The 21639-nt window shown below is 46.4% G+C and overlaps 1 protein-coding gene across 4 annotated transcripts in view; it reads left to right on the plus strand.

Moving 5' to 3' along the window:
* ZNF638 (zinc finger protein 638) overlaps positions 1 to 21639 on the plus strand; it is a 570425-nt gene that overhangs the window by 435016 nt on the left and 113770 nt on the right. The gene's annotated exons all lie outside the window — the stretch shown is intronic.

The following is a 21639-nucleotide window of genomic DNA, read 5'->3' on the forward strand; positions in this document are numbered from 1 at the left end:
GTGCAGAGGCTAGTTTTGGCGCGTCGGTGATTACAGAGGCGGCATTGGCTTCCCACCCAGTTTGAGTTTGCTTTGCTACATCCCACTTGTCTCTGGATTCATCTGCTGCTTTTCTAAGGAAGGTAAAATTATGTTCTTACCTGTTAATTTTCTTTCCTTTAGAAGCAGCAGATGAATCCAGAGTCCCACCCCTGTGGACTATCTGTCTGTGTGTTAGGCTGAATTTTTTCAGTTGAGGTATTGTTGGTAATTGTATTCTTACATTTCTGATTTAAACATTCACTACTGGAATGAAGTTTTTTTATTTTGGATGCTCATTATCCTATCTCGGGATGCTTGGGCAAGGCACATAACTGAATAAACAAGAGGAACACCAGGCTATAAGACCAACTGTTAATCAGTTTCTCTATCTCCACCTGCTGGTCGATGTGAGCTATCCCACTTGTCTCTGGATTCATCTGCTGCTTCTAAAAGAAAGAAAATTAACAGGTAAGAACATAATTTTACCATCATAAAATGAGACGCATATAACATCAATCATATACTCGTATAGAGCAAAAAATTATTTTATGCTAGACACCTAATTCAGGCAAGCTCGAATATGCAAAACCCTTATTGATCAAAATAGAGGAACACCAATATAAAAATTGGAGAAAAAAAGGAACATCAGTTAAAGGGCTTCATGGGTCCTCAAAAAAACTCCAATATGATGCTACAACTCCAAAATAGCTTTACTTCCAATCATTTATAGTCCAATAATAAATGCTTCAGACTGAACTAATTCACAAAAATGTGCTGACAATCCAAACACATCCAAGCACCAGCACTCCTTATTTCAAAACAAAAAAAGGAGCTTCACACTTGGGCTCCAGCGATATTACTGCTCAGCTGTTGATCTCCTCCGATTTACATGCGGCCAGACCCCTTCAAAACACAACAGGGTGTCCCCGTTTCTCTATTGAAAAGCTGCGTCAAAGGTAAAGGTGTAAACTTTGATCAGTGCTGCTGCGAGCTAACAGACCCGCACACATTTCAAAAAGGTCAAAATGGCGCCCATTATTATACTGTTGCCTACTGTTGCCCAATTTAGCAGATTTCTTAATCTCTGAAAACATTTCATTTGACTGCTCATTCTGTCTCGGGGGACGGTAGTATAATCTTACTCACATATTCCTTTTGTTCACACATGTAATTTCTATCCATATGGATTCCACATTAACTGTGTTTATTTTGTTTAATTCAATTTCCTCTTAATATAGCGCAACCCTCCTCCCCCTCTCCAATTTGATCTATTCTTATCATTGCGATATAATTTGTACCTAGTTAACTCAGCGTCCCATTGATTGTCATCCTTTCACCAGGTCTCTGAGATGCCTATTATATCTATCTCATCATTGAGTGCTATATACTCTAACTTTCTTACTTTATTTTTTAAACTTCTAGCATTTGTATACAAGCACTTCAAAGTGTGTGTTTATCCTTGTATCTACAGGCTGCTGTGATGACAGGGATAACTTTACTCTGTTTCCCATTATTGAAACCTCTCTATTGGGACTTCCTAAATGTTCTGATTCAATAGTATCCTTCAAGGATACTCCACACTGAATCATCACCTCTTGGGCATTTGTCGGCTTCCCCCCCCCCCCCCCCCCCATCTTACTTTAAAAGCTGCTCTCTTCTTTTTAAACATTAGCACCAGCAGCCTGGTTCCATCCCGGTTAAGGTGGAATCCATCCTTTCGGAATAGGCTCCCCCTTTCCCAGAAGGTAACCCAGTTCCTAACAAATCTAAATCTCTCATCCCTGCACCATCATCTCAAGCATGCATTGAGACTACGGAGCTCTTCCTAGCTCTTGGATCCTGCTTGTGGAACGGGGAGCATTTCTGAAAATGCTTTCCTGGAGGTTCTGTATTTCAACTTTCTACCTAAGAGCCTAAATTTGGCTTCCAGAACCTCTTTCCCATATTTTCCTATGTCATTAGTACCTACATTTACCAAGATAGCCAGCTCCTCCCCAGCACTATCTAATATATTATCTAAGTGACACATGAGGTCCGCCACCTTCACACTAGGCAGGCAAGAGACAAGGCGATCCTCACACCCACCAGTCACACATGCCTAATGATTGAATCGCTCTCTACAATGGCAATCCTAGTTTCCCCCTTCTGGGGTGGAGATAGATCCTCAGTCCAAGAGGATATTGCATCTGCATCTCCTGTATCACCAGGGTGGTGATCACCTTTTTAGGAAACCTCCATTCTCCAAGGCAGCATAGGGGCTGCCAAGACTGGAGGTGGGACTTCTCTACAGTGTCCCTGTTGGTGTCCTCTATGTACCTGTGTCTTCCCTCAGCTCCTTCAAGTCTGCAACTCTAGCCTCAAGGGAACAGACTTGTTCTCTAAGCGTCTCGAGCTCTTTGCAACAAACATGTACATAATTTCTTGCCAACTGGGAGATAATTATATTTGTGACACTCAGTGAAAATGACTGGATAGCTCTCCTATTGCTGCATCTGCATCTTATTGAGCTATTTAATTAAATCCTATTAAGGTATGTTAGACTGGTATAGAGAACCTTAAAATAATTTGTATGCTTTATTTAGTGTTTTGAGTTTTAGTAAGTAATGAAATGTCATAAGAATATGTAATAACTTGTTCACCTATTCTTCTAAGTAGGATAATTGACTATTTAAATTAAGAGTATAAGTAAATCAAGGTTGTATGGTGCTAGGAGGTCGTGATCAAATGATTGGCAAAAGGATTGACAATTAACCATGCTGCGAGATAGCAGTAAAGAAGGTGTAGTAGTAGGACAGTAGTTTTCTTGCAGTGGAATGCTTAGTAAAGATCTTAGAATGGCTACTAAAATGGTGTGTGATTTTTAAGATAAGGCATATGGGGACAGACTTAAATATCTCATCCTATGGATGATACATAATTTTATGTAGAGTGGGGGTGGGATGGTACTGAAGGGTATGTGTAAGAATAGTAACGGGGAGGGAGGGATTTCTTATTTATGTAAAGAACAATATAAGATTTTCAAGTGATTTGTTAATTGTCGTTATGATTATTGTACACTTGATGAAAGATTAAAAAATGAATAAAGAATTAAAAAAAAAAAAAAAAAAAGAGATCTCAATCTGTATACTTTGGAGGAAAGGTGGGAGAGGGGAGATATGATAGTCATTTAAATACCTACGTAGTATAAATGTGCATGAATCGAGTCTCTTTCATTTGAAAGGAAACTGCAATGAGAGGGCATAGGATGAAGTTAAGAGGTGATAGGCTCTGGGGTAATCTGAGGAAATACTTTTTTACGGAAAGGGTGGTAGATGCGTGAATCAGTCTCCCAGAAGAGGTGGTGGAAACAGACTGAATTGGATAAGGTACGCGGGATCTCTCAGAGAGAGAAAGAGATAATGGTTACTGTGGATGGGCAGACTGGATGGGCCTTTGGTCTTTATCTGCCGTCATGGTTCTGTTTCTGTCTTACCTGAGGAGAAACTAATTTGAATAAAGATGGTGATAGCCTATGTCCTCAGTGGACTGGAATGGGGTTCCCAAAACACGATTAGATTAAAATGATATTGAGGAAATGTATTTGCATCAAAAGGGTGTGAATTCTGGGTGTAGCACTAAGGAACCTGAACTGATCCTTCAGCATGCGGTGGTGGCACCGCTAGAGGTGTTTTGATTTAAACAACTGAATGATGTCATGTCCGAGGGTAGAATCAAGAAAAGTACGAACAGGCACAGGATGAGATGTCTGATTTTTCCGAGGTATATGGCTTCTTTGACATGTTTGTCAGAACGACACAGAAGTTTTGATGTTAAAGACATAAGAACACAAGAATAGCCCAGTATCATTCAGGTCACAATTACCTGGCAATAATCCAAATAGTGGTAACATTCCATGGTTCCAATCCTACGACCAGCAGTAGCTTCCCTGTGTCTGTCTCAACAGCAGTCTATGGACTTTTTCTTCAGGAACTTGTCCAAACCCTTTTTAAAAAAAAACTCTGACACAGTAAGAACTTGATTCTCAAAATGGCGCCATTAGTTAGGGTTCAATAATTGTGCTGATCAAAAACCAATTTAAAACTGCGTTAAAAAAAAGTGCCTTCCGAAATTACGCTGGAATTGTGGCTAGAGAAGTGCCTGAGGGCATTGTAGGCATGGTTTGTGCTGAAAATGCTCTTAGGTGCCTCTCTAGCTGTGGTTCACATGAAAGGTAGGTGTCTGAAATATAGACATTTAAAACTCTGACCTTCGTTTCCAGCACCTTCCTTTCACGGCAGCCATGATTCTTCATAGTTGACATACGACCAGCACCATTTGTGGAGGCGCTGGCCGATTATGGCACCATTTGTAGAATCTGCCACTGACTGCTATTACCACATATTTTGATGTGTTCTTTGAGTGGAAAAAAAGTCTTCCTTTTTTCCTTCAAATTATTTCCATGTAATTTCATTGAGTGTTTTCTAGTCTTTGTACTTTTTGAAAGAGTGAAAAATCAATTCACTTTTACCTGTTCTACTTCACTCAGGATTTTGTAGACCTCAGTCATATTCCCACCCCCCCTCAGCTGTCTCTTTTCCAATTTGAAGAGCCTTAACTATCCTCTTTAGCCTTTACTCATATGAGAGGAGCTCTATCCTTAGGTTGTTCTTCTTGAACTTTTTCTAATTCCAATATATCTTTTTTGAGGTTGGTGACCAGAGCTGAGCACAGCACTCAAGGTGAGGTCGGACCATGGAGCTATACAGGGGCATTATTCTTGGTCTTGTTTACTATCTCTTTCCTAATAACTTCCAGCGCTCTTTTTGCTTTTTTGGCCATTGCTGCACACTGGGTGGAAGATTTCAGCATATTGGTTACAATTGCACCTAGATCTTTATCTTGGGTGCTAAGGTGAGTCTTAACTAGCATCAGGTAACTGATTTGGATTATTCTTCCCAATGTGTATCACTTTGCATTAAATTTCATCTGTCATTTGGATGCTCATTCTTTTCATTTCCTAAGGTTTGCAATTTTTCATAGTCTGCAAGTGTTTTGACCATCTGTTTGTGCTGTTAGGAGCCCTAGAAAAGTCAAGGTGGCCTTGTAGGCTTCTGTTGCCAGATGGATTAAGAAGACTAGTAGCAGTATATTTACTGAAGAGAAAGTTGGCTCTGCTATTGCTTAAAATTCATTCCACTTAGGTATCAAGCAGCCGCTTGGGTGGTGTTCCTTTAGACATTTGTAAAGCAGCAATGTGGTCTTACTTTTGTGCATCATTATTTAAACATAGAAACATAAAATATGATGGCAGAAAAGGGCCAATGGCCCAACTAGTCTGCCCAATCATGATCCCTTCCACCCTCGAGAAACTATCCTTTATCATACCTCAATAGCGACCCCACATGTTTGTCCCATCATTTCTTGAAGTCGAGCGTGCTATTAGCCTCGACTACCTGACGTGGAAGACCATTCCATCTATCAATCACTCTCTCGGTAAAGAAGTATTTCCTGGTGTCCCCATGGAATCTTCCTCCCCTAAGTTTTAGCGGATGTCCTCTTGTCACTGTGGGACCCCTAAGAGTGAAGATTTCCTCTTCTTCCTCGATGCGGCCCGTTGTGTACTTGAAAGTTTCTTTATCCCAGGACAAGCAGGAAGGTATTCTCACTAATGGGTGACGTGATCCAATGGAGCCCCGATGCGGATGCTTCTTTGAAGAAAACTCGAAGTTTCGAGTCGCCCGCACCGCACTTGCGCGAGTGCATTCCCACCCGATGCACTGGGCGTGTCTCCTCAGTTCTTACTTTTCCGCGGAGCCAAGAAGTCCGTCTTCGATTCTCTGTGCAAAGTTCCTTCGCTTGTGCCTTCTAAGTCCGCGGTTTTTATTTTAATTGATCTTAATCACTGATTTTCATCGTGTTTTATTAAAAAAAAAAAAAAAATCTTCGTACCGTTCGACCGGGCAGGCCACGTGGCCACAGCCCCACGGCTTCGATCTTGCAGTGGAGCTTTTTCGGCCTATGTCCCGGCCTATCACCGGTTTTAAAAAGTGTGACAAGTGCCAGCGCGCGATTTCATTAACGGACCCTCATCGACACTGTGTTCGGTGTCTCGGGCCTGAACACATCCCGAAATCGTGCCGGCCTTGCTCCACACTCACCGCACGTGCTTTCAAGCGCCGGTGCGTCCTGTGGGAATCGCTCTTCATGGAGTCCTCGACGGAGCCGTCGACCTCAAAGGGATCCACACCTTCGACATCATCCGCAGCCCCACAGTCTTCCACCTCTGCGGCGCCGAGTCTCATCAAACCTGCCTCGTTTGTCCTGGCTCAGACTCCAGCGCCTGCTGCAATGCCTTCCTCAACCTCCTCAGGTCAGGTAGCCCAGCAGCCCATTCCCCCAGTCGTGTTGAAAGTGCCCAAGGCCTCGAAGTTCAAGCACTCACACGCCGCTCCGAGAGTACGCGAGGCCCGCGCAGGTGGTCCCATTTCAGATGCGGATCCATCCTTGCCGGCCTCGTTCCAGACCATGCTGCAGAAGCACTTCATCGAGCTCTTCACCATGATGGGGCCTCAGCTTCTCTCCCAAATCCAGCCTGGGCACAGGGAGTCCTCCCGTGAGGTCGAGCCGCCTCCAGTGCCTCAGTGGGGAACACACTCTCAACAGGGAGCAGAGTCTCTGCGAGTGTCTGGTCTGGCAACAATGCATGCATCCAAAGGAGCAGAGTCTTTGCCCATGCCACCTCTGGAACCGATACACTCAATGCAAGGAGCAGAGTCTTTGCGAGTGTCTCCGTTGGAGCCGATTCACTCGATGCAAGGAGCAGAGTCTTTGCGAATGCCTCCATTGGAACCGATCACCCCGACGGGGTTCGAGCCTCTACGGCAGCAACCCCAGCTTCGATCGACTGCTTCCAGCCCCATCTACTACCTGGGGGCCTCAACGAAGCCTGCCTCACCCCGTCCATCGAGGCCAACCTCTCGACACCGATCGAGGCATTCCTTGAGACATTCATCCAGGTACGCCTCGCCTCGGCGGAAACAGGCATACCTGGACTATTCACCTCCACCGATGCCAGAACTCGAGGACACAATGGGATCCTTCTCACCATCTCAATCCCTGTCCCCAGCGGAACCAGAAACCTCGACCTCATCGAGCCCATCAAGGAGCCAGGCAATGGCAGACCAACTGTCCTTCTCCTCGTTCCTCCGACAGATGGCTGAGGACATGGACATACCATTGGACACGGGTTCCAAATTTTCAAAGGAATACCTGGAGACTATGCGCCTCCCTCAACCACCTGCTGAGTCCCTTAAACTTCCGTTGCACAAGCTTCTGGACCAGACCTTCGCTCGATGCCTCGAGACACCTTACTCCATTCCCGCTGTCCCGAGTAAACTGGACACCAGGTACCGCACAGTCCATTGCAAAGGGTTCGACAACTCTCAACTCTCTCACCAGTCTCTGTTGGTGGAGTCATCATTGAAGCATCCCCATCACATTCCCATCCCTCCCAGATCTACGCTGCCGTCCCACCTGGCAGAGAAGGAAAAACCATGGACCGATTCGGCAGGAGAGTGTACCAGAACTCCATGATGGCCTCAAGAGTTCTGAACTACAATTTCCACTCTCCCACCATCCCATTCTGGTTAGCTTGGAGGTCACCCATTAGTAAGAATACCTGCCTGCTTGTCCTGGGATAAAGCAATGTTACTTACCGTAACAGCTGTTATCCAGGGACAGCAGGCAGCTATTCTCACGTCCCACCCACCTCCCCTGGGTTGGTTTCTCTGCAAGCTAGCTGAACTGAGGAGACACGCCCGGTGCATCGGGCGGGAAGGCACTCGCGCATGCGCAGTGCGGGCGACTCGAAACTTCGAGTTTTCTTCAAAGAAGCGTCCGCATCGGGGCTCTGTTGGATCACGTCACCCATTAGTGAGACTAGCTGCCTGCTGTCCCTGGATAACAACTGTTACGGTGAGTAACATTCCTATCATGTCCCCTCTTTCTCTGCGCTCCTCGAGCGAGTATAAGCGCAGACTGCTCAGATGATCTTCATAGGAAAGATCTTTAAGTCCTGATACCATCCTTGTGGCCATTCTCTGAACTGACTCAATTCTCTTCACATCCTTTTGGTAATGTGACCTCCAAAACTGGACACAGTACTCCAGGTGCGGTCTCACCACGGATCTGTATAATGTCATTATAACTTCTGGTTTTCGGCTGATAAAGCTTCTTTTGATGCATCCAAACATTTGTCTAGCCTTTGCTGAGGCTTTCTCCACCTGATTTGCAGCCTTCATGTCTTCACAGATGATTACTCCCAAGTCCCTTTCTACTTCAGTTTTTGTTAAGTTTTCTTCATTTAGGGTGTATGTAGTGCAAGGATTCCCACTACCAAGATGCATCACCTTACATTTTTTGGCATTCAAGTACTGGATCATTGTTCTAGCAAAAGTATGTCTTGTTCCATAGTGTTTTGCGCGGTTACGCTGTTAGGTTCAGTTGCCCTGCCCACAACGTTGCACAGTTTAGCATCATCGGCAAATAATGCAATTTTGCCTCGGAAGTCCTTGAGTCAGATCCCGTACAAAGATATTAAATAACATTGGGCCCAAAACCGAGCCCTGCGGCACTCCACTGGTCACTTTTGACAATTTTGAGAGAGTACCGTTTACCATCACCCTTTGAAGTCTGTCGCTAAGCCAGTTTTCCACCCATGCAGTCAGCGTCCCTCCTAGTCCCATCGCGTTCATCTTGTTCAATAACCTGCGGTGTGGAACACTATCAAAAGCTTTACTAAAATCCAAGTACATGATGTCAAGGGACTCCCCCCCCCCCCCACCTCCCGTCAAGCTTTTTTGTTACCCTGTCAAAGAAGCTTATCAGGTTGGATTGACAAGACCTTCCCTTCGTAAAACCATGTTGGTGGGGGTCCCTCAATTTTTCCTCATCCAGAAACTTGTCTAATCTGTTTTTGATCATTGTCTCCATTAGTTTACACGTTATCTCCATTAGTTTATTGAAGTGAGACTTACCGGTCTGTAATTCTCAGCCTCTGACCTGCGTCCCTTTTTGTGAAGAGGAATAACGTTGGCGATTTTCCAGTCCAAGGGAACTCTCCCTTTGCTAAGGGATAAATTGAAAATCTCGGCTAACGGCTCCGCCAGAACATCTCTCAATTCTCGAAGCACCCTGGGGTGTAAATTATCCGGACCCAAAGCTTTATTGATCTTTAATTTTGTCAGTTCTTGGTAGACACTGCTCGAGGTAAATTCAAAGTCCCGGAATGGATCCTCCAAGCTCTCCATTGTCTGTAGCTGAGGTCCAGATCCCAGTGCTTCACAAGTGAATACTGAGCAGAAGTAGTTATTTAGCAGTTCTGCTTTGTCTGCATCCGAGTCAGCAAAGTTACCGTCGGGTTTTTTTATACGCCCGATGCTGCTCGAATTCTTCTTCCTGTCGCTGACGTACTTGAAGAATGATTTATCTCCTTTTTTTAATCTGCCTAGCTATATTTTCTTCCATCCGGAGTTTAGCCTCCCTGACTGACGTTTTAACCTTCCTAGATTTCATCATATAGGTTTCTTTTGCTTCCGGTAGTTGTGACTGTTTGTAGGTCACAAAAGCTTTTTTCTTTTGTTTTACTAGTTCTGAAATCTCCTAGGAGAACCACTGTGGTTTAATTTTTCTGCGTCACTTGCTCACAGTTTTTTATATATATGTTGGTTGCTTCTTCTAGGATTGATACCCGGGCCGACCATAGTACCTCAACACTGTCTGATGTGGTTTGCATTTGCATTTTCTTGTGGACATAATCTCCCATGCTTTGAAAATCGGTTCTTTTAAAGTTAAGGACCTTAGTTGATGTATTTGATCTAGTGGCTCCTTTCTTCAGGTGGAACCACACCATGTTGTGGTCGCTGGAGCCCAAGGTTTCTCCCACCGCTACTTCTGTGACGCTTTCTCCGTTGGTGAGTAACAGATCCAGGATTGCCCGAATTGCCCGATCCCTTGTGGGTTCTAGTACCAATTGCTTGAGGCTTGCTCCTCGCATGGAGTCTAGTAGCCTCTTGCAGCCGCTGTTTGTAGCGGTAAGTTTGTCCCAGTCTACATCGGGCATATTGAAGTCTCCCACCAGCACTGTGTCCCCATGCAGTGTGATGTTCTCAATGTCTTTGATTAGCTCGTCGTCCACATCGTCCCCTTGTCTTGGTGGCCTATATACAACACCAAGATACAGGCATTTATTAGTGCCCCTGGCAAGGTTCACCCAGAGAGATTCTCTTTATATTTAATGTCTGTGATTTTAGTAACCTTAATGTTTTCTCTGATGTATAGAGCTACTCCTCCTCCTGATTTGCCTTCCCTGTCGTGACGGAGTAAGTTGTATCCTGGTATAACCATGTCCTATCCGTGGGTTTCTGAGAACCATGTCTGATATCGCCACCACATCGAGATCTGCGTTTCTCATTTCTGTCTCCAATTCCAGGGTTTTATTGCCTAAGCTATGGGCATTAGCATGCATGGCTTTCTAATCTGTTTGCATGTGTGTACCACTTTCTGACCGAAATAGTTTGTCCTCATTAATCTTGTCCTTGTCGCCCTCATGATATCTTATGTCCCCTACCTCCGATCCCAAGGTGAAGTCTCTGTCTCTTGCTTTGTCACCCTTTGTATTGACGTAAGGTAATTTGCTTTCCTCAATTGTGCCTTTGTCCCCTACGGTATTGTTTCTTTCTCCTTTGGTATACGCGTGTTTACTTACCTCTGGTTCCAAGATGGATTTATTTACCCTACTTACCTTATGTTTCAAGATGGAATTACTTACCCTACTAGTGTGAGAGTGGGTCCCCTCCCCCAGCTCACCTAGTTTAAAGCCTTCCGGAGCAAGTATGCCAGGAGTCGGCCCAGGACATGCTTTCCTCTTCTGGTTAGGTGCAAGCCATCTGGTCCCTGCATTCCCTGAAGTGCTTCACCGTGGTCCACGAAGCCGAAGTTCATTTCTTGCACCATCCTCTTAGCCATTCATTAGTCCTCTGGATCCGTTCTTCTCTTGTTCTCCCCTTGTCTCTTACTGGTAGGATGGAGGAGAAGACCACCTGTGCATCCATCTGCTTCAGCTTCTGTCTGAGGGCACTGAAGTCTTCTGTTATCTTCTCCGGTGTGTTTCTGGCCGTGTCGTTCATCCCAACGTGGATGAGGATCATCGGGTGGTGGTCTTGGGGCTTGATTATTTTTCCTATGCAGGTAGTCACATCTCAGATCCTGGCTCCTGGTAGACAACAAACCTCCCTTGATTGTAAATCTGGTCTGCATACTGGTCCTTCGGTTCCCCATAGAATAGAGTCCCCAATGACGACCACTCTGCGTTTCTTGGGGGGGTGCTGATTTGTTGCTTCTTGGGTTGGGGTCGTCTGCCGGGTCTCCTGGATATCTTCCTGTATATCCTCCTCAGTTCCGTTGGTGGCTCTTTCCTGTAGTGGTTGAAATCCGTTGCTCAAGGTAATCTGTGGTGTCGATGTGATGTTGCTGTGCTTGCTTGTAGAGAACCAAGAGGAAGACAGCCTTCTGTGTTTGCTTGCCGAGGTGACTAGTTGCTAAGTGTCATCGTCTCGAGTCTCTTCTTGTACCCCAGTCGTCTCTTCAAATGTTGCTTATCTGGGCTGTTCTGGTGTCTCTAGGATGGACCTGTCTTCATGCACTTGCTCGGAAACTTGAGACAGTTCCTGAAGGATTTCGTCGATGAATGCCTCGTTCTCCCGGATACTCCTTAGCTGTCGCACTTCTTCTCTCAGACTCGTCAGTTCTTGCATGATGTCTTCATTATGGGGTTGCTGGAAGTCCTCTTCTGACTGCACAGAGACCGAAGTCTCCAACTGGGGCACAGCTTCAGTCTGCACCGAGACCTCCTTTATCCTTCGGGCGGAGTCCTCTTCAGCCTGTACTGAAACTGAAGTCTTCATCTGGATCTCTTCTGCTGCCGGGGCGCTGGTTTTGATTGAAGACTTGGCGCTTCTAGTGGATGTGCAGGCTCATCAGGATGCAGCCTATGGGCCAAGTGTCTTGGAGGAAGGCCTTCAGGTGTCCCACTCTTATTGATCACTACTTTGATACTTTCTACCCGTATTTGCCAGTCTGGAGGGACAATAGCTTACTTATAAAAGTAATCAGAATTGATCATATGGCCACACTGTTGTAATTCAGTTCTTGAAAGCTACTTGAACCAATATGCTAAGTTTAATGACCTTCAATTTCCTAAAATCTGTTGTTCTAAGATTAATGCTATTTTAAGTGGTTATGCTGATTATTTTTCGGTGTACTTAATAGTAATTATTAGTATAGAACTTCCTATTGTAGGCCTCTTTCCCTTTTATTTAAGATAGCCTGGTAGCTAGGGATTCCTGCACAAGACATAAACACTGGCAAGTTAGATGCAAAGCATTGAAAAAGAAAGCTAAGAAGAATATGAAGAGAAACTTGCCAAAGAGGCAAAAACTATTTCTTTAGGTACATCAGAAGCAGAAAACCAGTGAGGGAATTTGTGGGACTGTTGAATGATCAAGGAGTAAAAGGTGTGCTCAGGCCATAGCGGAGAGACTGAATGAATTCTTTGTTTCGGTCTTTACAGAAGAAGATCTACAAGAACTGGAAATGGTTTTCAAGGGTGATGATGCAGAGGAACTGAAAGAAATCTCTGTGAATCTAGAAGATGTACTAAGCCAAATTGACAAGCTAAAAGTGATAAATCACCTGGACCAGATGGTATACATCCCAGGGTACTAAAGGAACTCAAACATGAAATTGCTCACCTACTGTTAGTGATCTGTATAACCTGTCACTAAAATCATCTGTAGTACCTGAAGATTGGAGGGTAGCCAACGTTACGCTGATTTTTTAAAAGAAGGTTCTAGGGGAGATCTGGGAAATTAAAGACAGGTAAGCCTGACTTCAGTACCTGGCAAAATGGTGGAAATAATTATAAAAAATAAAATTGTGGAACATGTAGATAAACGTGATTTAATGAGACTAAGTCAGCATGGCTTAAGCCAAGGGAGATCTGACCATACCAGTTTGCTGGACTACTTTGAAGGTGTGAATACACTTGTGGATAAAAGTGAGCCAGTTGATATAGTGTTATATCTAGATTTTCAGAAAGGTTATGACAAAGTTCCTCATGAGAGGCTCCTGAGAAAAGAGTCATGGGATAGGAGGCAAAGTTCAGTTGTGGATTCGGAATTGATTATCGGATAGAAAACAGAGGGTAGGATTAAATGGTCATTTTTCTCAATGGAGGAGAGTAAACAGTGGAGTGTCGCAGGGATCTATACTGGGACCAGTGCTATTTAACTTATTTATAAACGATCTGGAAAATGGAACAGGTGAGGTGATTAAATTTGCAGATGAAACTAAACTTTTCAAAGTTGTTAAAACGCATGCGGATTGTGAAACATTGCTGGCAGAGCTTAGGAAATTGGAAGTCTGGGCGTCCAAGTGGCAGATGAAATTTAATGTGAACAGATGCAAAGTGATGCATATTTGGAAGAAATACCTGAATCACAGTTGCCGGATGTTAGGGTCCACCTTGGGAATTGTAGACAATATGATGAAACCTTCTGCCCAATGTGTGGCGGCGGCTAAAAAAGCAAACAAGTTACTAGGAATTATTAAGAAAGGGATGGTTAACAAGACTTAGAATATTATAATGCCTCTATATCAATCCATGGTGCAACCTCATCTGGAGTATTGCATTCAATTCTGGTCTCCTTATCTCAAGAAAGATATAGTGGCACTAGAAAAGGTTCAAAGAAGAGCGACCAAATTGATAAAGGGGATGGAACTCCTCTCGTATGAGGAAAGACTAAAAAGGTTAAGGCTCTTCAGCTTGGAAAAGAGAAGGCTTAGGGGAGATATGGTTGAAGTCTACAAAATCCTTAGTGGAGTAGAACGGGTACAAGTGGATCAATTTTTCTGGCTTGAAGGCTATTGAAGTGGTGTACGTTCAGGTACAGTAGGTTTTTTTTCTTTTAAAAAAAAATTTTTTTTACAAAGACTAGGGGGACACTTGATGAAATTGCAGGGAAATACTTTTAAAACTAATAGGAGGAAATATTTTTTCACTCAAAGAATAGTTAAACTCTGGAACGCGTTGCCAGAGGTTATGGTAAAAGCGGATAGTGTAGCTGGTTTTAAGAAAGGTTTGGACAAATTTCTGGAGGAAAAGTCCATAGTCTGTTAAGACATGGGGAAGCCTCTGCTTGTCCTGGTTCAATAGCATGGGATGTTGCTACCCTAGGTTTCGGGCAGGTTCTAGTGATCTGGATTGGCCACTGTGAGAACGGGCTACTGGGCTTTATGGACCATTGGGCTGACCCCATAAGGCTATTCTTATGTTCTTATACATCCTCCTTGGGTCTCAGAAAAACAAAGTTATTTGTAGCAGGTATTCTCTGAGGCTAACAGGATGGATATTACTTACCTGCCCACTTCCCCTAAGAGTTGAAATCTGTCAGCTATTGAACTAGACTGAACTGGTCCAACGCAGCTATGGTAGGCAGGAAGATTAATGCATTTATAGTGGTCTGCTTCCAAAGGCTTTGAGAAGGAATGCTTAGGAGCATTTATTCTGGCAGGCTACATTGAATAAATAATTTAAAATACCTTGCTCAACTTGCTGGCTTACATGTGACCACTGTACAAAACCATTTCTGTTATTGTATGGTGTTCAATTACAACCTATGAACTGAGTTTTGCAGAAGTTCCACTCACATCTTTCAGCACCTCCCACATAGCTGTGGAGTATAGTGCCCCCCTTCAGTTTTTTTCTTTCTGCAAGCGAGTCATGCAGAGTGTTTCTGATCTGCTCTGCTTTATTTTCCTTATTTTTCTATTAAGTTTGACATTTTCAGTGGGTTCGGTGCCTTGAGACTCCTTATTTAGGGGACCTTTGCCTGGGAAAGGATGCAGGTTCTGTGGAGCCGGACTGCAGCTTCATAGGGCAAACCTTTGGGTGGACCTGTGTGGCTAGCCTGCTGTGTGGCACTTCAGAGCTCAGAGTCCATTCCCCTGGAAGCCCATTTGCCTGCTGTCACTCAGAGGCTGTATATTTCCTGCCCCTGTCGTGCTTCAAGGTTCCATGGGGGTAGAGGTCTTGGTCAGGATCCGTCCAGTTGGCAGCCTGAAGATTTTGTGGATTGGACTGATTGGGGAAGTTTCTGAGGTAAAAAAAATCCTTTCCCTTCAGCTGCAAGAAAAAACTGACAGGCAGGCACTGCTCAGAACTTTGAGTACAACCCCATTATTTTCTATGGGAATATCGGGGGGGGGGGGGGAGGGGATCTGAAAAAGTCATTTTTTAGGGTTTCCAAGGGTATGGTTCAGATCTCCCACCTCTAAAAACACCTATTTTCCAGTTTATTTTTTTTAATCAAGTCACCACTGGCCGCGTTGGTGCAATTTTTCTGGCACCGGTCATCTTGGATTTTAAACTCCTTTTTTTTTTTCTGCTTGAAAACCATTTGATTTTTACAAAAATTGTTAGGGATGGACTCCTCAGCATGTGTTAGCATGAATCCATGTATCGGTTGCACCGTATTACTGGTAGAGAGGAGCATCCATGTATCATGTACTGTGGTGCATGTGAAGAGTGGGCGGGAGCTTTGGTCCTTGCCCCATTTAGTGCTTTCCAGAGCTGGTGAACCACCTTGGGTCCAAGATAATGGGTTGAAAATTCCACGTGGTACCAGAAAATGGCAAGGGTTCGAAACACATGGTGCACTTGGAGCCCACTAAGGGAACATCGGGTTGGTCAGTGCCCCATGCATGGGTTCTCTCCAGAATTTGTCTAGCCCACATGGAGAGCATATGTTATGGGAGCGAATCACAATGTTTCTAGAGGGAGTTCAATGATCAAGTTTCCAGTCCCAGTGTCCACTCAGATCTAGATTGCCTGTGCCTGCACTCTGATTCCATGTCTCTTGTATCTCAAAGCATTGACTCCATCCTGGATGCCTCGTCTCCATTTTTGGCTCTCTCAAGCAGGATGCCTCCGCGGCTTCTGATCCCAGGGAGATGATTCTTCTATTTGCCTACTGTTTTAAGTCTGTATCAGTCCACCTTTTATTGCAGATGCAGTCAAAGAATTGAATCTGGAAGTATAGCCTTTCACTTCTCAGTGTACAGTCATGAGCCGCTCCAGTATTCAGGCCTCCTTTTTTCCATTGAACCTGGACATCACTGCTCTGGTCTCAGAACAGAATGCTCTTTGAAGGTGGCAAAAGCTATGTCCAGGCTTTATTCCTTGGCCCCAGAATTGCAACAGCTGTTTGACCATCCATAGGTAGATTCTGCAATGGCTCAAGTCACCCAGCGAAGGAGGAGTGATTCTGAAGGATTGGCAAGGCCGCAAGGTGGACATGGTCTTAAGTAGTTTGAGGTGATATCTTTAGGCATCGAGGCAGCAGCAGCAACCTCATTTGTTACACGGGCCTGTCACATGAGACTGCAACAGGTGCCATTGGCAGAGGAAGACACCTGCCTCCAGCTGATGCTGAAATGGGTGGATTAAGTTGTGATGCCTTGTATGACCTCATCAGGGTCCTTGATAAAGTCTCTGCATATACGGTCTCTGCTTGCAGAGAATTCTCTAAATCGGACAGTAGGCTGGTGACTCAGTTTCTAAAGCGACTTTAAACAGACTGTCATTCAAAGGGCCGATGTTTTTGGCAAGGGCCTGGATGAATTCATGGCCAGTGTAGCAGACTAGAAAAGATACCCAACAATACTGCTGGTCCATGAAAAGATACTGATATTTATACAGTCAAAATTTCTATCTTGGCACCGCTGCTCTCGGTACCAGACCGGCCCGAGCCCCATACCGTCCAACCGGTATCCACTCCCTCGGTACCTATGGACTCCTCCATGCCCATTCTCTCGGCACCACATCTCCATTCCCATGCCGAGGCTATGGCCTTGACGACGATCCTCCTCGGGACCGGGCAGGGCACCGGTCTCCCCACGACTCTGACCGGCACCGTACTTCCCGGGACCGAGACAGACACAGGTCTGCATCACCCGGTAACGTCTCGGTACGCTCAGGCAAGTCTTTGTCTAAAACTCACCATGCCGAGCCTTCCACTCCAGTCTCTCGACACGCACATACCGATGTCAGAGACCCGGACCTATGGGAACAATCCCCTACCGGTACCGAGGAGGATGCATCGTCGTCGGATGACGAGCCTTCGGCACCCGATACAGCATCTAAACCTGAACAATCTTCCTTCTCAAAATTCCTCAGGGAGTTGTCGGGTGCTTTGTCTTTGCCACTGGAATCTGACTCTAAAAAGTCACAAGCTTTCCTGGAGGCATTAGATTTCGATCAACCTCCCAAAGAGTTCCTAAAGTTGCCCGTGCATGATATCTTACGGGAAACTTTTTATAAAAATTGGGAGAACCCGCTGACTGTTCCTGGGGCCCCCCGTAAATTGGACAGCCTCTATAGGGTTATACCAATCCCAGGATTTGATAAACCCCAACTCCCTCATGAGTCTCTCCTGGTGGAGTCCACTTTAAAAAAGACTCAGGGCTCCAGTGTCTATGCCTCTACCCCTCCTGGCAGAGAGGGCAAAACTATGGACAAGTTTGGCAAGCGGCTCTATCAGAATGCCATGCTTGCCAACAGGGCAAACAACTACTCGTTCCATTTTTCATTCTACCTCAAACATCTGGTAATGCAACTCTCCGCCATGCAAAAGTACATGCCAGAGCATAAGGTTCCACTTTTCCAACAGCACGTCTCCAGCCTGCTTCAACTAAGAAAATTTATGGTGCGCTCTATCTATGACTCTTTTGAGCTCACCTCCCGTGCATCTGCCATCGCCGTGGCCATGCGCCGCCTGGCCTGGCTCAGGGTCTCTGATGTGGACGTCAACCATCAAGACCGATTAGCCAACGCCCCATGTCTTGGTGATGAATTATTCGGAGAGTCCCTGGATACCACCACGCAAAAACTCTCTGCCCATGAGACCAGATGGGACACTCTCATAAAACCTAAGAAAAAGGCTCCACCTGCTCGTCCTTACAGGCCACAGTCCTCATATCAACGCAGGTTCTCCGCTAGGCCGCTCAATCCACCTCCACAGCAACCTAGGCGGGCCCGCCAACACCAGCACGCCCAGGCTCGTGCCCAGTCTAATCAACCGGCCAAGGCTCTTCCTCCTGCCAAACCATCTCAGCCCTTTTGACTCCTCTCTCCAGGGCTTAGCCAGTCTTCCACCCTCATTGCCTCTTCCTCAGCCAATCGGAGGCAGGCTCCACATCTTCATCAGCCGTTGGGAGGTCATCACATCGGACCAGTGGGTCCTAAACATCATCCGCCACGGCTACTCTCTCAACTTCCAGACTCTTCCACCAGACAATCCTCCCGTAGAATCTGCTTCTCTTTCAACTCAAACCCCCCTCCTCCTGAGGGAGGTCCAATCCCTCCTTCTACTCAATGCCATCGAAGAAGTGCCTCTAGAACAAAGGGGCCGGGGATTCTACTCCCGTTACTTTCTAGTTCCAAAAAAGACAGGAGACCTACGTCCCATTCTCGACCTCCGGGACCTCAACAAGTGTCTCGTCAAGGAAAAGTTCAGAATGCTCTCCCTTGCCACGCTGTATCCTCATCTCTCTCGGAACGACTGGCTATGTTCCCTGGACCTCAAGGAGGCCTACACTCACATCCCAATCAATCCATCCTCACGTCGCTACCTACGATTCCAGGTGCACCATCGCCATTATCAGTACAAAGTGCTACCTTTTGGCCTGGCATCATCTCCCAGAGTGTTCACCAAATGCCTCATTGTGGCGGCGGCCTTCCTCAGGTCTCACAACCTCCAGGTGTTTCCCTACTTGGACGATTGGTTAGTGAAAGCACCTACGTCTCCACTTGTGCTACAAGCCACTCATCATACCATCTCTCTCCTCCATCTTCTGGGGTTCGAGATCAACTACCCCAAGTCGCATCTGCTTCCCACACAGCGACTTCAGTTCATCGGAGCGGTTCTCGACACCACACTAATGAGGGCGTTTCTCCCCTCCGATCGTCAGCGAACTCTGCTCCGCCTGTGTCGTCGGGTGCTCCTTCATCACTCCATTTCTGCCAGACAAATGATGGTCCTCCTGGGCCACATGGCCTCGACGGTGCATGTGCTTCCCCTGGCACGACTCCACCTCAGAACACCTCAATGGACTCTGGCCAACCAGTGGTCACAGACCTCGAATCTTCTTTCTCATCCCATCTCTGTGACATCGTCTCTTCAGCGATCTCTACAATGGTGGTTGAACTCCTCAAATCTTTCCGGGGGCCTTCTTTTTCATCTGCCCCCGCATTCCATGATCATCACCACGGATGCCTCCCCTTATGCATGGGGAGCTCACCTGGGAGACCTACGCACCCAAGGTCTTTGGACCCCGCAGGAGCGTCTCCATCACATCAATTTCCTGGAACTCCGAGCCATGTTCTATGCTCTCAAGGCCTTCCAGCACCTTCTTTGCCCTCAGGTTCTGCTTCTGTGCACGGACAACCAAGTTGCCATGTACTACATCAACAAACAGGGCGGCACCGGATCTCGCCTCCTTTGTCAGGAGGCTCTTCGCATTTGGACCTGGGCCACGGCCCGCAGTCTCTTCCTCAAGGCTGTCTACATCCAGGGCGAACAGAACTCCCTGGCCGACAATCTCAGCCGCATCCTTCAACCTCACGAGTGGACTTTGGATCCTCCCACGCTCCACTCCATCTTTGCTCGCTGGGGCACTCCGCAGATGGACCTATTCGCAGCTCCTCACAACCATCAGCTGCCCCAGTTCTGCTCCAGACTCTTCTCTCCTCATCGTCTGGCCCCGGATGCATTCCTTCTCGACTGGACGGATCGGTTCCTCTATGCCTTTCCTCCTCTACCTCTGATGTTGCGGACTTTATCCAAACTCCGCAGGGACGGAGCCACCATGATCCTCATAGCTCCCCGGTGGCCTCGTCAACACTGGTTCTCCCTTCTACTTCAACTCAGCTCCAGGGAGCCCATTCCTCTACCTGTGTTTCCTACTCTACTTACACAGCAACATCAGTCTCTACTACATCCCAATCTGTCTTCCCTCCACCTGACAGCTTGGTTTCTCTCGGGCTGACCTCTTCAGGAAATCTGTCTCAGCCTGTCCGTCTCATTTTGGACGCTTCCAGGAAACCGGCCACCCTCCAATGTTACCATCAGAAGTGGACCAGGTTCTCCTCTTGGTGCCTCCGTCATCATCACAATCCCACCTCCTTAGCGGTGGAAACTGTTCTGGACTACTTACTCTCCCTGTCCAACGCAGGCCTCAAGTCTACCTCAATCAGAGTCCATCTCAGTGCCATCACGGCATTTCATGAGCCTGTCCTAGGAAAACCTCTCACGGCTCACTCTCTGGTTTCCCGATTCATGAGGGGCCTCTTCAACATCAAACCACCTCTGAAGCCTCCTCCGGTCGTCTGGGACCTGAATGTGGTTTTGTCTGCCCTCATGAAACCTCCCTTTGAGCCACTTGCCACAACTTCGCTCAAATTTCTGACATGGAAGGTTCTTTTCCTCATTGCCATCACCTCTGCCAGGAGGGTTAGTGAGCTTCATGCACTGGTTGCCGATCCACCGTTCACTATTTTTCACCATGACAAGGTGGTTCTGCGCACCCATCCAAAGTTCCTTCCAAAGGTGGTCTCTGCTTTTCACCTCAACCAGTCCATTGTTTTGCCTGTGTTCTTCCCGAAACCTCATTCACATCCCGGAGAACAGGCATTGCACAGTCTTGACTGCAAGCGTGCCCTGGCTTACTATCTCGATCGTACAAGGGCTCACCGCTTGTCCCCTCAGCTCTTCCTGACCTTCGACCCGAATCGTTTGGGTCGACCGGTCTCTAAACGGACGCTATCCAACTGGCTTGCAGCTTGCATCGCGTTCTGTTACGCTCGGGCCGGTCTGTCACTAGACGGTGCTGTCACGGCCCACAGGGTAAGAGCTATGGCCGCTTCTGTTGCTTTCCTCCGTTCCACACCCATTGAGGAAATCTGCAAGGCGGCCACCTGGTCCTCAGTTCACACATTCACTACTCACTACTGTCTGGATGCTTTCTCCAGACGGGATGGGCACTTCGGCCAATCTGTACTTCAGAATTTATTTTCCTAATGGCCAACCATCCCTCCTCCCTCTTTGTTAGCTTGGAGGTCACCCATGCGTAAAGAATATGCTGCCTGCTTGTCCTGGGATAAAGCACAGTTACTTACCGTAACAGGTGTTATCCAGGGACAGCAGGCAGATATTCTTACGTCCCACCCTCCTCCCCGGGTTGGCTTCTTAGCTGGCTTATACTAACTGGGGACCACGCACTCCTCCGTCGGGCGGGAAGGCACACGCGCGGTGCGGCCAACTAGAACTTTCTAGTAAAAAGGTCCGTACCGTGGGCTCCGTCGGTGACGTCACCCATGCGTAAAGAATATCTGCCTGCTGTCCCTGGATAACACCTGTTACGGTAAGTAACTGTGCTTTATGCTATGTATGGGTAATTGTAACAACGGTGAAACTAGTTAGAATAGAATTGCTAATCAATGCAATGCATGTGCTTGTTTTTGAG

Source organism: Geotrypetes seraphini, chromosome 1, assembly GCF_902459505.1.
Source record: "Geotrypetes seraphini chromosome 1, aGeoSer1.1, whole genome shotgun sequence".
Taxonomy (NCBI): Eukaryota; Metazoa; Chordata; class Amphibia; order Gymnophiona; family Dermophiidae; genus Geotrypetes; species Geotrypetes seraphini.